Below are 15,767 nucleotides of genomic sequence, written 5' to 3' on the forward strand. Positions count from 1 at the left end.
GGTCTCGAACCTGCGGGCTCAGGCAATCCACTCACCTCAGCCTCTCAAAGGCGCAGGATTGCAGGCTGAGCCACCAAGCCCGGCAGTCTTTCTTTTCTTTTGAAAAGGTAGCAGTAGGAGAATTAATTTGTTTCTACTTTGATTTTCCTATGATAAATTACTTAAGCTTCAGTTATATAATTTATCATGTTGCATTATCATTACAAACATTTACTGTTTATGTGCTTACCATCTTGTTAAGTTGTAAACTCTTGGGCAGAGACCATGGCATTTTATGAAGTCTTAGGAATCTTAGACAATATATTGTACATATATGTCATGTGATCAAACATGTTGACTGAATTAATGATAGAAATGCTGGGTAAATTAATAAATCAGACCACCTGCTAGTAAGTATAATGGAACATTGCCAATATATCAAAACTAAATAATGGAAGAATAGTAGCTAAAGACTCCTATAAAATATTTCATTGATTTTCTGTGCCATAATTATTAAAATTGGTACAAAATTTTATTATTATAAAATTAGACTTTGAGGTTATATTATTTTGTGTGTGGCATGTTTCTTTTTCCTTCTTGCTTCACTATTTTATTTTATTTTTCTTCTCTTTAAGCCTGTAATCCCAGCACTTTGGAAGGCTGAGGTGAGAGTTCAGGGGTTTGAGACCAGTCTGGGCAACTTAGTGAGACTTCGTCTCTACAATAAATAAAAAAATTAGCCATGTGTGGTGGCATGTGCCTATAGTTCCAGCTTCTTGGAAGGCCGAGGTGGAAAGATCACCTGAGTCCAGCAGGTGGAGGCTGTGGTGACTGAGCGTGCCACTGCACTCCAGCCTGGGCTACAGAGTGAGACTCTAACTCAAAAAAAAAAAAAGCATTTCTAGTTATATTCTTTGTGTGACAGCATTAATTTAATGCTTTCAGTAAAAAGTGATGTAAGAAAGTGAATATGCTTTTTGTGAAAATGTTGTTATAAAAATTAAAATTGGTAGAAGATTGCAACCATTATTAAATAGAAGTAAAAGTTAATACTGTGTAAAATGAAAAGTCTGTACTTATATTATTGCATATCTGCTGTCATTGGCTGATTAAAAACAAATACTATCTTGATTGATAGCATAAATAAAGTAAAACTCCTACCTTGAAGTACAGACAGTTCCTGACTTACAATGGTTCAATTTAGGATTTCTTGCCTTTATGATGATTCAGAAGCTGTAGGCATTCAAATACAGGAATACACCTGTGACCTTTTGGCATGTAGTTCCATCATAAGTCGAGGAACATTTGTATATTTTTAGTCTTCATCTATTTATATCTGCCAAAGTGATTATAATAAAAGAATATTTAGCTAGAAAAATCTTTTTTTAAGTCAAAATCTCACTCTGTTGCATGATCATGGCTCACTGCAACCTCAACCTCCTAGGGTCAGGTGATCCTTCTGCCTCAGCCTCCCATGTAGCTGGGACTAAAGGTGTGTGCCACCATGTCCAGCTAATTTTTTAATTTTTTCTTAGTGATTAAAATAATTTTTTAATTTTTTCATTGCTATGTTGCCGGTCAGCTCTCAAGCTCTTGGGCTCAAGCAGTCCTCCCACCTCAGCCTCCCAAAGTGCTAGGATTACAGATGTGAGTCATGGTACCTGGTCTTAGCTAGCAAAATCTTAAAGAAATTGCTAAGCAGGAATGTTCACTAACTGTTGAAGCGGGTGAGTAGGGCAAGGAAAATGGAAGATCTTAGCTGACTGTTAGGTGGGTGTCCAAGTAATTTTATACCTGTTGTTTGTACCTGCAGGGTTTTTTTTTTTTAAGTTTTTAATTTTAAATATGTGGGGTACAGTTCAGGATTAGGTATACAAATACTTGCAGGGATTTTGTTTCCAGCTTAGCAGATTTTCTTTTCCCCACATGGATAAAGCCATGAAGGAGAAATGAAATTGATAAATGATGCTAAATGATGTAGGGTTCCAGAGGTACACTATGTGACAGATGATTTACAGGCAATTTGGAAGTTCCATGGTAGAGAAAAGGTTGTGTGGGAAAGAAATCGCAAAATTTCTGTGTATAAATTAGACTTTGAGGCTATATTATTTTTTGGTGTGGCATGTTTCCTTTTCCTTCTTGTTTCACTATTTTATTTTTGTTTCTTTCACTTTTAGCATGTCTAATTAGGTTCTTTGATGCATGGCAGCATTAATTTAGTATTTTCAATAAGAAGTGATGTAAGGAGGTGAATATGCTTTTGTGAAAACACTGTCAGCAGAATATTAAGATTTCAAAAGCATTTGTCCAGTCTGTAGATATTATCATCTTATGTGATATGTCATAATGTCTTGATTGGGGACTAGATATATAAAATCAACTTTTAAAGACTCATAATATTAAAGTGTATAATTTGAAGACACTTTTATTTCCTGTATAGAAGACTTTGCAGTGCTCTTTTCTGTTCAACTTTGTACCTGTAGCTGTGTTAGCAATTCTAAAAGTTGAATATAGTGATGTACATAGAACTATATGTATAGAACATATAGTATTCTAGTAGAGTAGTGAATAGCAGTGTAGTACAGATACAGTTGTTAAAAGAAGAACTTTGGACAAATTAAATTTAGCATAGTGTTTGTGAGCAAAGAACTATTCATGAATCAGACAGCACTTGAATCCAGGAGAGGTTCAGAGGGTTTCATCCAGCAATATGGGCAGTCAGTTTTTATAGACAGATAAAGGAAGTGATATACAGAAACAGCTTGATTGGTTACAGCGCTGCATTTGCCTTACTTAGACATGGTCTGATAAGGTGGCAGTCTGTAATTGACTGAAGCTCAACTGCTGTGTGATTGACTGAGACTTCGTTACTTGTTACAAGAATATACTCTTAAATTAGATTGTAGTTTGTTTACGTACTAAGTTAGGTTGCAGTTTGCTACCTAGGGAGGCAGCTTTAGATCAAATCTATTTTAACAAAATTTTGCTTTACTTTACCCATTTGCAGCAGTGTCTAACACAGTAGTATACTTTAATGGCTATTATCTTTTTGGTACTATTGGTATAGAAATATATACTTTTTGCAAACTTGAGAAGAATGACATATATACTCTTTGAATGCTTGGCTATAACACTTTAAGGCAGGCAATTAAGAGCGTAATAGAAATGAATTATTTTAAAATAGATTTTTTTGTTTGCAACTAGTTTACCAACAAAACTACTAACTTGTTAAGCACTAGAAAATGCTAAATTATCTGAAAGACTGTACTGTTTGTAGTCCCTTGATAAAATTATGTAAACACAACCTTGAATTAATGTGTTTGATTCTTTTCTAGAGATTTTCAATTTCTTTTATTGTTCTGTTTTTACATTTATGGCTTTTATTGGTGTGCGAGATACTTATTGAGCCTTAAAAATGTGTTAGGGCTATTACATAAAATGCTTTTCTATAGTTTTTGAGTAAAAAATTATGGCCTATTTTTTGTTTCTGAAAATTCAATTTTCAGTCTTCATTACCTTAATTTCATATACTTGGAAAAAATATCCTACTTACATGAAGAAAATGATCTGTGTTCAGTATCAATGCAATACAAACATAGAATATTAATTTTCTATATTAGTCTCTGCTAAAAAGTTGATTACAGAATGACATTTAGAAAATATTGATGGACCATTTTAGCATTATTAAATACTCTTTGCACTGAAAATTTTAAATACTAATTACTTTTAAGTTTTCAAAAATTGCATCTTTAATATTTTTAGATTTTTCAGCTAATGAAAATATTACTGTAGGAGTTTATGAAGAAGTAGTTCTAGTTGAGTGATGATATCAACATATGATTTTAGTGAAACACATTTGTGCTTTACTTCTTATTTTAGGATATTTAAGATGATTCACCGTTATTGTCCTGACTTCAGAGAAATCCTAATCCTTCACTAGAAGTTAAATTTGAAAAAGTCCCATTTGTGTCTCAGTTATTTCTTATCATTGTGATATCATTTAGCATTGATGGATCCTTGCAGTTGGACTATTGGATGCTACTAATTTTTAAAAATTGAATAGTATCTACCATGGAAAGAACTTTTTCAGATTTAGAATATTTAGATATAACTGTTTTACCTGACTATAAGACTGTGTCTAATCCTGATTATTCTGAAGGATAACCTGTATTTTTATACTTTTGTAGGATAGAGGAAAGAGGAATCAACAGCTTGGAAATTCAGCCAAGTGATCTGGCGGGATGGGCATTTGCCTGACATATTTTGTAGAGGTAATTCAGCTTTGTTTTACTCAATTTTTAACTTTCATCTGTGATAAATGCCCATGTGAATACGTGAGCACCCATACTTGCTGTTGGGTATAAGTGTGCACTTACTGGACAATTCCTTTTCCTTTTATACCTATTTATAAATAGCATGATACCATCATCTGTAGATATGGGCATGTGTACATTGAAAAGAATTAACATTATTAATTTTATAGGATAAGATCTATTATCTTCTCTCACTTACCTAGATTACTCTTTTTTAGGCCTCAGTTCCGTTTTGTTAGGAAGATATATGATTCTCCTTTCTTGATGGCCTCCTGAGTAGTTAGGACTGCAGGTGTGTACCGCCATATCTGGCTAACTTCTGTTTTTTTTGTGGAACTGGGTTCTCACTATGTTTCCCAGGCTGTTTTTGAACTCCTGGCCTCAAGCAAACTTCCTGCCTCAGCCTCCCAAAGTGCTGGGAATACAGACATGAGCCAGTAGCCCTGGCTAACAACATGATTTTTTAAAAAAATTCCATAGCTTTGCATATAACTTCTTCTCCATTCATGCTGTAAAGTATTCTGGTATTTGGATGTATTACAATTACTTTAATAACCTATTATGAATATTTAGATTTTTAGTGTTTTGCTTTCATAAATTATAATGTAGTGAATATTCTTGGATACGTCTTTGCACATATTTTAAATTATATCTGCAGAATAAATTTCTAAGGGAAAAATTGTTGGATCAAAGATTTAAAAATTTGTGGATAAATTGCCTAACTCTAAAAAGAATGTTCAATATCTGTAGTCTGTGAGAGAAGGGGTCTCTTTCTCTCTCTGACAACATTCATTAGTGTCAGACTTTTTAATATGTCCGTTTTTTGTTGATTAGCTTTGCTTTTCCTTCATTGTGAGTGAGTTTGAACATTTTTTTCCATTGTTATTGGCCATATGCATATTTTCAGTGATCTGTTTGGTCATGTGCTTTGCCTTTTTATGAAGTTCTTTGTGTATTAAGGAAAGGAGCCCCTTGTCAGTTTTTTTGGATTGCTTGAACATTTTTTTTTTAAATTTCTAGAATCTCTTCTGGGAGCACTGATTCAAATTATCCTTTTGTTTGTAGAGTTTTTATTTATGCCACTTAGGTATTGTTTGATAGTGTGGTTCAAGTCTTCTATACCTTTGCTAATTTTCTGTCAAATTCTTATCAATTATTTAGAGTGGGATATTGAAGTCTCCAAATATAATTGTTGAATTTTTAACTTTTCCCTTCAATAATATTAGTTATTGCTTCATTATTTTAGGACTCTGCTTTTAGATGCATATACAGTTATTATATCTTCCTGATTATTGACTCTTTAACTTTCTTTGTTTCTATTTTTCTTAAAGTGTTTTGTATGATTTTTTTTTTTTTTTTGAGTTGGAGTCTCACTCTGTCGCCCAGACTGGAGTGAAGTGGCTGCTCCCGGCCACCGCAGCATCGACCTGCTGGGCTCCGGTGATCCTTCCGCCTCAGCCTTCCAAGTAGCCGGAATTACAGGCATGCGCTACCACGCCCAGCTGATTTTTTGATTTATTGTAGAGATGAGGTCTCGCTGCCCAGGCAGGTCTCGAACCCGCAGGCTCAAGCAATCCACTCAACTCAGCCTCCCAAAGGCGCGGGATTACAGGCTGAGCCACCGAGCCCGGCTGTATGATTTTAATATAGCTATTTCATTGCTTTTATGGTTACTGTTTTCATAGTATATCTTTTTTATTTTCATACTTTTAATTTTCAGTTTTGAATGTAGGATGTGTCTTTTGTTGATAGCATACAGTTGGAATTTGTTTTTTTGCCCATTCTGGCAGTTTTTGCCTTTCCATTGGGCTGTTTAGACCATTGGCATTTAATTATGGATATAGTTGGATTTGCATTTGCTATTTTGCTATTTGCTTTGTATATATCTCCTATTTTTTGCCCCTCTATGTCTCCTTTACTGCTTTTTGTGTTGAATTTAATTTTTAGTGTGCCATTGTAATTACTCTGTTGATTTTTTACTGTATGTATATTTAAAGATATTTTCTTTGTGACTGCTGTGAGGATTATGTATTTTAACAGTCTAATTAATATCAGTAAGATAAAGAAATTTTGTTTCAATATTGCTCCATTTTCTCTTTTCTATTGTGCCACTACTGTAATATATCTATATGTGTCATAAGTCCAGCAGTACAATACTATAATCACTGTTTTATACATCCATAGGTCTTTTAAAGAAGAGAAAAATATATTTATAGTCTTTTAGATTAACCCACATATTTATCATTTCTGGTGCTCTTCATTTCTTTCTGTGTGTTGAGCCTGATGTCTTTCCCTTTCAGCCTGATGGACTTTTTTAGTATTTCATGTTGAAGGCAGGTGTGCTAGCAAAAAATTCTCAGTTTTTGTTTATCTGGGAATGTCTTTGTATTTGTCCGTTTTTTGTTGCCATAAAAGAATATATGAGGCTGGGTAATTTATAAACAAAAGAGATTTATTTTGGCTCACAGTTCTGCAGGCTGAGGCTGTACAAGAAACATGGTGCCAGCATTTACTTCTGATGAGGCCTCAGGAAGCTTACAATCATGTTGGAAGGTGAAGGGGAGCAGGTGTGTCACATGGCGAGAGAGGAAGCAAGAGAGAGAGAAGGAGGTGCCAGGCTCTTTTAAACAACCAGCTCTCACATGAACTAATAGGGTGAGAATGTACTCATTACTGTGAGAATGTCACCAGGCCATTCATGAGGTATCCACCCCCATGACCCAAACTCTTTCCACTAGGCCCTACCTCAATACATTGGGGATAACATGAGATTTGGAGGAGACAGACATCCAAACTATATCAATCTTTATCCCTTAATTTTTGAAGGATAATTTTGTTGCCTTCTTGATTGACAAGTTATATCTTTTAGCTCTTTGAATATGTGATTTCTCTGTCTTTTAGCATCTATTGTTTCTAGTGGAAAGTTAGCCATTATCTTATTGATGGTTCCCTGTCCATGCTGAATTATAGTTCTCTTTCTGCTTTCAAGATTTTTCCCCTGTGTTTGCTTTCAGCAGTTTGATTGTGACGTAGGTTGATTTGTATTTATCTTAATTCTTGCAGTTCATTGTGCTTCTTGGAGCTGTACATTTATTTCATAAAGAAAACCAAATATGAGAAGTTTATGGCCAAAATTTTATTAAATTTTTTTCTGCTCTTTTCTCCTGGAACTCCAGAAGTGTTGATAAGCTGAATGTTGTTCCATGTGTCTTTGAGGTTCCTTTTTCTTCTATCTTTTTTCACTCTGTTCTTCAGAGTGGATAATTTCTTTCTTTTTTTTTTTTTGATTCAGAGTCTCACTCTGTCGCCCAGGCTGGAGTACAGTGGCACGCTCACAGCCACCCCAGTGTTGACCTGCTGGGCTCTGGCGATCCTTTTGCCTCAGCCTTCTAAGTAGCCGTAACTACAGGCATGCACTACCACACCTGGCTAATTTTTGATATATTGTAGACCGAGGTCTCACCAAGTTGTCCAGGCTGATCTTGAACCCCTGGGCTCAGGCAATCCTTACGGCTCAGCCTCCCAAAGTGCTGGGATTACAGGGTTGAGCCACCATGCCCGGTCCAGAGTGGATAATTTCTGTTGATATATCTTTAAGGTTGTTGTTTTTCTTCCGCCATCTTGAATCTGCTGTTCAGCCTTTTGATAATTTTTAAAATTTCAGTTACTGTAGTCTTTGACTTCAGAATTTTCATTTGATTCTTTTTCATAATTTCTGTATCTTTGTTGAGAATCTCTTATTGTTGATTGATAGTTTTCTTAATTAAATTTAAAACATGAGTTCCTTTGAACATATTTAATCTATCTATAATAGATGTTTACAAGATATATTTCAACAACTCTGGAGTGTGATTAACTTCTCCCACCCTTATTGTTGGTATTTTTGTCATTTCACTGTGGTTTATATATGATACAATCCTATTGGAAAAAAGAAATTTAATTTTGGACAGAAATTTATCTGGAAAACTAGACATGCATGAAAATCCAGGTAACTTCTGAAATGGTTGGTGTTTTTTGTTTTTTTTTTTTGAGTCAGTGTCTCTCTCTGTCACCCAGACTAGAGTACAGTGGCACGCTCATGGCCACCACAGCCTAAACCTACTGGGCTCAGGTGATCCTTCCGCCTCAGTCTTCTAAGTAACAGAAACCACAGGCATGTGCCACCATACCTGACTAATTTTTTTTTTTTTAAATAGTAGAGACAGGGTCTTGCCATGTTGCTCAGGCTGGTCTTGAATCACTGAGCTCAGGCAGTCCTCTTGCCTCCACCTCCCAAAGTGCTGGGTTTATAGGCTTGAGCCACTGTGAACTTATTAAAATATGTAAACAAATTTGAAATTAAATAAAAATGAATTAATAGTATAGTTTCTGAAGTTTAAGCATGAAATTATTACTGGTTTTGCTATAGATAGGAGAGGCTATACTTTTTGCCTTAGCATCCTCATAAACTGATGTAAAATCATGGTATCTTTCATATATCATCTAGTCTCCAAGTTTCTTGTAAAGAAATGTATACAAACTATTCTTGATAGATGGGAATCTATTATTTTTAAGGATTTCCAGGTAGGAAAGTCCATAAAATTTTATGTCTTTTAACTCAGAAATGCTTACTGTCAGGAAGTTTTCCTCTTGTGTACAGCCTGTACCCTTTGTTTTTGTTTTGGGTATGCTGCACATTTTCCATGTGGTTATTTCCATCTTTTTTGGTCAGCTTTTCTGTCAATAGTGACCTTGCTGATCAGGTTTCTGTATCTAGGTGTTTAATCTGATTTTATAACTGTAATCCTTTCTGTTGTAAACACTCACGCATTCTGTATGCTCTTAGCTCTGTTTGATGTTTGGAAGGCCTGCTTCTCTCTTAATAGACTTTACAAAGCAGATGTGAATAGTGTTTTTAAGTAGTTTCTTAAGTTTTATTTTTTCTTTTCAAACTTTTAGGTCTCTAGCCCTCTAAATTTCCTTTAATATCTCGTATTTCTGAAGCTGTAGACTCCAAATCTAGGCATTCTTCATAAAGCCAAGGTTATTTCTTAGTTACTACCTACCACTATTGTATTTTTACAGTTTTAGACTTCAAAACAAGTCAGTGCATTGGCCATTCAGTCATAGCTTTCTGTGTTTACAAAAGTGATCACTTCAGTGTTCATACCAGTTTGCACATACTGTATTTGTATAGCATTTTTCTCTTGATAAATAATGAGTTGTGTGTATGTGTGTTTTATTGTAGGAATTGGATGGCATAAGTGATTAAGGAGATATTGAGGGTTTGTTTCTGAAACCTATGAAAGATAGAAACTCAACCATGATTTCTTTTTCAACTCTACAGCATTCCCTTCCTTGAAGTCTTCATTTTTATCTTAGTCTCAGGTAATTTTAATACTTATTTTTTTAAAATCTTGAATAAATAAATTTTGAAAAATAAGAAATCTTTTTTGGACTGCTACAATGTTATGTTGAATTTATGTAATAGTTTCTTTAAGTTTTAATGTTTATATCTTGAAGAAACTTTAGTATTTTTTCTTGAGATTTTTTTTTTCTTTAGAAAACTCCTTTAAGGGAAAGTTGATAAATTATGATATCATTTTAGATTGTAAATCTAGTTTTCTGTGTGTAGTTTAGCATGTAATCTTAAGTAAAATTTAAGTGAGAAGTTGTTTTCTTGTTTAACCCTTTTTCTCAACAGAGTACTGCATTTTTCACCCTCCTATCTTGAATACATATACACCCACATTAAATTTTCAAGAATTTTCAGGGAAGCTATTTTTATACTTGGGATAATTAGACCTGTTAATCCAATTTAATGATGATTGCCTTACAATTTTTAAAATGTGAAAAATATATCTGTTACATGTGTACATATATGTTTGCCTGTACTAATATAAGGAAGCAGTCTTATAGATAATTCAGTAATCATTTATAGACTTGGCTACTGTGACAGAGGCTTATAAAGGTAGAAATAAATATATTTATTTTTATTTGAAAAGTCCATATAAACAATCCCAAGATTATATGGAAGCTCCAGATCATTATGACCCAGGGCTCCTTTGTCTTGCTCTATTCCGAATATGTGGCTCCTGCATTATGGGCTAGTATAGTTACCATTGTCTCCCCTTTAGGGAAGTTATGTATATGGCTTCCACTTGTATCCCACTGGCTATAACTTTGTCACATGGTCACAACCAGCTGCAGGGGCTGCTGGGAAATGAATCTTACCTAGGCAGCCATGTGTCTCAATTTTTATTATTGGGTAAAAAGACAACAGATTCTGGGAAGACAGCCAACTCTCTGTCACATTAGTATTTGAGTCTGATTTACTTTCCGTTTAAAATAACAAAGTGATATAAATAGTTAACACCTTTTTCTGTTCTGGAATGAGTCTTGATTACTAATAGGACATATTAAAAGTAACTAGCACTGGGCTCGGTGGATCAGCCTGTAATCCCGCGCCTTTGGGAGGCTGAGGTGAGTGGATTGCCCGAGCCCGCGGGTTCGAGACCCGCCTGGGCAGGCAAGACCTCAGCTCTACAATAAAATCAAAAAATTAGCTGGGCGTGGTAGCATGTGCCTATAATTCCGGCGACTCAGAAGGCTGAGGCAGAAGGATCGCCAGAGCCCAGCAGGTCGAGGCTGCGGTGGCCAGGAGTGGCCACTGCACTCCAGTCTGGGTGACAGAGTGAGACTCCAAATCAAAAAAAATAAAAAAATAAATAACCAGTAGCAAGGTGGACATGGTGGTGTGTGCCTGGCCCTGTCTCATTTAAACCATTAGGTATTTAACATTTATTGATAGTATACAGAGAAGTTAAGAAGTATTTTTTAATTATCAAGACTGTAGAAAATTCATAGTTTAATAGAATCAGTATTTTGAATATTAATGTTTATTGATACTAGTATATAATGTAGACTGTAGGATTCTGTTTTGCTTGGATCTTTTCCCTTTCCCCCCCTTCCACTCTTTTTAAAGGTACATTATAGCTGTTTTTGAATTTTTTTTTACCTGAGTTGGGGTTTCACTCTGTCACTCAGGCTAGGATACACTGGCATGATCACGACAGTTATGGCTCACTGCAGCCTCGAACTCCTGGGCTCAGGCAGTCCTTCCACCTCAGCATCTCAAGTAATTGGTACTACAGGCGTGTACTACTGTGCCCGGCTAATCTTTTTATTTTTTTGTAGAGACGAGATTTTGCTATGTTGCCCAGGTTGGTCTTGAACTCCTGGGCTCCAGCAGTCTGCCCGCCTCAGCCTCCTAAAGTGCTGGGACTACAGGCATGAGCAGTCATGCCCAGATTGATGTTTTAATATTTCTAAATACCATTGTCTTTTGTTATATTATTTGAGAAAACCTTGGTGATAAATATTTGGAGTGTAGAATATGCTTAGCTTCTGTTTTACTTTAGGGAGCTTCAGTGTTATGTAGAAATACCTGTTAACTTTGTCTTAAATATAAATTATTTTTCTATGGTGAAAAAGTAGTTATCTTTTTTTAGTTGTCATATGTATAAAATGATTAATCTTAGCTTGTAAATTCTCTGATTAGTGATTGTATTGGCAGCTACTGAAATTAAATATCTGTTTAAATATATTTTATTGTTGTAAGTACTGATCAGAAAGACCTTTTTGTCCTGTTGCCATTATTATAAATGATGTGCCTATTAGGGTGTTTTGAAAATTAATTAATTTTTAAGTAGCACTTTAAAAATTAACATGTTCAGGCACGGTGGCTCATGCTTGTAATTCCAGCTCTTTGAGAGACTGAGGCGAGAGGACTACCTGAGACCAGGAGTTTGAGACTGGCAACTTGGCAAGACCTCATCTCTACAATAAATGAAAAAAAATCAGCCGGGCATGGGGGTGCGTGCCTGTAGTTCCAGCGACTTGGAAGACAGAGACTGAAGGATCACCTGAGCCCAGCAGGTTGAGGCTGCAGTGAGCCGTGATCATGTCACTGCACTTCACCCTGGGTGACAGAGTGAGACCCCGACTCAAAAAAATAAAAAAAAAGAAAAGAATTTTGTTCCTTAGTGAGAGATTAAGCAGTTTCTGCTTAGTTTAAAATTATATTCTTGAAGGTTGAGAGAGAATAGAAGACTTCTTAGGAATGGTAAATACTACATTTATTAGAAAATTCGTATTGATCTTGAGTTTTTTCATCTTAACAAATGATCATTAGACTGGTTGATATTTTTCTTTCTTTTCTTTCCTTCTTTCTCCTTCCTCCCTTTCTCTTTTCCTTTCTTTGTTTCACTCTGTCACCCAGGCTGTAGTGCAGATGATTCTTCTATTTGAGTCTTCCTAGTAGCTGGGACTATGGGCATGTACCACTACACCTGGCTAATTTTTAAATTTGTTGTATAGATACGAGCTTGCTATGTTGCCCAGGCTGGTCTTGAACTCAAGCATTCTCCTGTCTAGGCTTCCCAAAGTGCTGGGATCACAGGTGGGAGCCATTGCGCCCAGCCAATATTTGTATTTCTAATGCTTATATTTTAAGGTGCAGTTTTTTACTCACATAGTTTGAAACGTTAATATCCAAATTAATGTAACTGGTATCCTCCAAACAACAAGGAGTTTGCCGAAAACTTTTTTTTTTTTTTTGAGTTGGAGTCTCACTCTGTCACCCAGACTAGAGTGCAATGGCTACTCCCGGCCACCGCAGCCTCGACCTGCTGGGCTCCAGCGATCCTTCCGCCTCAGCCTTCCAAGTAGCTGGAACTATAGGCATATGCTACCACGCCTGGCTAGTTTTTGATTTATTGTAGAGATGAGGTCTTACCAAGTTGCCCAGGTGGGTCTCGAACCCGCGGGCTCAGGCAATCCACTCACCTCGGCCTCTTGAAGTACTGGGATTACAGGCTGAGCCACTGAGCCTGGCCGAAAATGTTTTGAATCAGATGAAATTAGTGAAATTTAGCTTTTTTATTTTACTTGTTTTTGGAACATATTCTTTTGAATACTTCTCTTCTGCTTACAAGTGAAATTTCTTTTCAGGTTAAATGGGTTCTGGTACAGAGTGGGTATTGGGAGGTATTGTTGAATTTGTGAGGATACTTTAAGTTTACTCTTATTTTTTATTTTTGAGCTGGAGTCTCACTCTGTTGCCCAGACTGGAGTGCAGTGGCCACTTTTGGCCACTGCAGCCTTAACCTGCTGGGCTCCGGCGATCCTTCCGCCTCAGCCTTCCAAGTAACTGGAACTACAGGCGCGCGCTACCTCGCCTGGCTAATATTTTTTTTATTTATTGTAGAGATGAGGTCTCGCCAAGTTGCGCAGGCGGGTCTCGAACCCGTGGACTCAGGCAACCCACTCACCTCAGTCTCCCAAAGTTGCGGAATAAGTTTACTCTTTTTACTGAAAAGATAATGATGTTTAGGCTCCTAAACTTGCCTCTTATAATCTTCTTTGACTCTAATAGTTGAATTTCTACATTGTTCAATAAAAGTTTATGGAAAACAATATTCCTGCCAAACTCATTAAATAAAACAGAAGAGAAGAATTTTTATTTATTTTATTTTATTTTTTTAGAAGGGTAGCTTTATTAAAGAGAAGATACATTATAAGATACATTGTGAAGGGCACAGGGGGTAGGACAGCAGCAATAGAGTCTGCAGCCAAGAAGGATTTTTAAATGAGAAATATTTATTTCTTTCATGCTTGAATACAGATTAATTAAAGGTGTTAAGTGGCACATGGATATTCATGTTCATTTGGAAAGGGAACAAAGTGCTTTACAAAATCTTAGAAGGTACTACACAAACCTTTAAATCTGTTGACGTTGGCACTTATAACCCTCTTTCCTTGACATAGCTGTGTCATTAGCACTGACTTGTCTTACATTTCTCAGCTGTATTCAGGATTCTTTTTTAAGTTTTTAGTTGGAAATGGGAAAGTAAAAGAGAGAGATTTTCCTGTTAAGCCTTTAAGAAAGAATGGGGGAAGGAAGGTAGTTTAAGAGGATATATGTAAACTCATGATGAAAAGAATGGTTAAGGAGAAATTCACGGAGGTATGAGTAATAGATGGAAGTTGAAAAATAGAAAATATCAAAAGTGTCGGAAGAAGAAAAACGTTCAGTGTCAGAAAGTTCTCCACGAGATGGAGTAATTCGCTAAGCAGAGTTTGATTGCCTTCTCAAGGCAAGCAGCAGTTATAGAGAGACCTTGGAGTAGGTGGTGAGAGGAGAATGAGTTCAATGGCTTTCTAATGGCTGTAGAGCCTTGTTAAGTCAGGAAACAGTATGGCATGGTAAAAAAAAAAAAAGTGCATTGAGTCAGGCAAACGTGGTTTGAAATCCCAGTTGACTTCCTAGTATGTGGTTTTGGATAATCCCAGTTTCTTTGTCTGTTAAATGGAGGATATACTCTTACTGTCTTGGAAGTTATTATAGATATTAAGAAAGATAACATATAAAGGTGTCCAGCACAGTTTCTTACATCTAGTACACATTGTCTTTTTTCTCCAGGAAGATCATAATCTCTGAATTATCATTATCTGAACTTTATTTATTTATTTATTTATTTTGAGTTGGAGTCTCACTCCGTCTCCCAGACTGGAGTGCAGTGGCCGCTCCCAGCCACCGCAGCCTCCACCTGCTGGGCTCCGGCAATTCTTCTGCCTCAGCCTTCCAATTAACTGGAATTACAGGTGCGTGCCACCACACCTGGCTAATTTTTTGATTTATTGTAGAGATGAGGTCTCACTGCCCAGGCGGGTCTTGAACCCATGGGCTCAGGCAATCCACTCACCTCAGCCTCCCAAAGCGCGAGATTACAGTCTGAACCACCGAGCCCGGCTCTGAATTTTATAATACAGACACAAACCTATTAATTTGGAAGTAAATTTTCCTCATTAATTGTGTAAAACTTCTATTAAAAACCTCAGCAAGCATTTTAAGAACCTTGCATGTTTGTTTAAAAATGAGAAGTAATGTCCAGCTTGTCCATATGTTATGCCCCCATTAGCTGTGTCTTCTGAAAACGAGCCTAAACAGTCCCCCAGGTTTTGGAAACAATTGTTGGAAATGTTTGTATTAAAAGCCCATGTGTATGTAGCATCAGAAAGGGTACCTGGTCCTAAACCAGGGGAAATGAGAGCCAGTTGGAAGTCTAAACTTCACCTGCATACAGCCTGCTTGTGTCATTAGTCCTGACTTGTACCCCACATATGTATAATTTAAAAATAAAGAAATGAATAAAAAATCCTGGTGAAGGGAAGCCCATGTGTTTAATTCCTTATTAAAAACCCTGTCTCTGTCTCAACTTATAAATCTATAAGGCTTAGTTTCTAATTGCTTGCACATAGTTGATTAGAAACATTAAATTAGAAGGTGACAAGAAGAGTCAACTGTTTTTTCTGGAAGACAGGAGAAAAGTGATGACCACTAATTTATGTTCTTTTAAAGTTCAGCTTTTATCACTAGGCTTAAATGACTGGGGACTACTTAAGTCACTACAGTTAGGATGACTTTTACACAGC

General features: G+C 36.2%; 1 protein-coding gene across 3 annotated transcripts in view; it reads left to right on the forward strand.

Annotated features, from left to right (window-relative positions):
* Window positions 1-15,767, forward strand: part of ZNF148 (zinc finger protein 148) — a 141,334-nt gene that overhangs the window by 40,155 nt on the left and 85,412 nt on the right. Inside the window, exons 3-4 of one of the 3 annotated variants that reach the window (XM_021706358.1) lie at window positions 4,172-4,250; window positions 9,520-9,659. The gene's annotated coding sequence lies outside the window, so the exon portion shown is untranslated. Of the gene's footprint in view, window positions 1-4,166; window positions 4,251-9,519; window positions 9,660-15,767 lie in introns of all 3 variants that reach the window. The other 2 variants (XM_021706357.1, XM_008072874.2) reach the window with 2 other exon arrangements.

The sequence above is a fragment of the Carlito syrichta genome, unplaced genomic scaffold, assembly GCF_000164805.1.
Source record: "Carlito syrichta isolate Samal-C Ts95f unplaced genomic scaffold, Tarsius_syrichta-2.0.1 Scaffold315477, whole genome shotgun sequence".
NCBI lineage: Eukaryota > Metazoa > Chordata > Mammalia > Primates > Tarsiidae > Carlito > Carlito syrichta.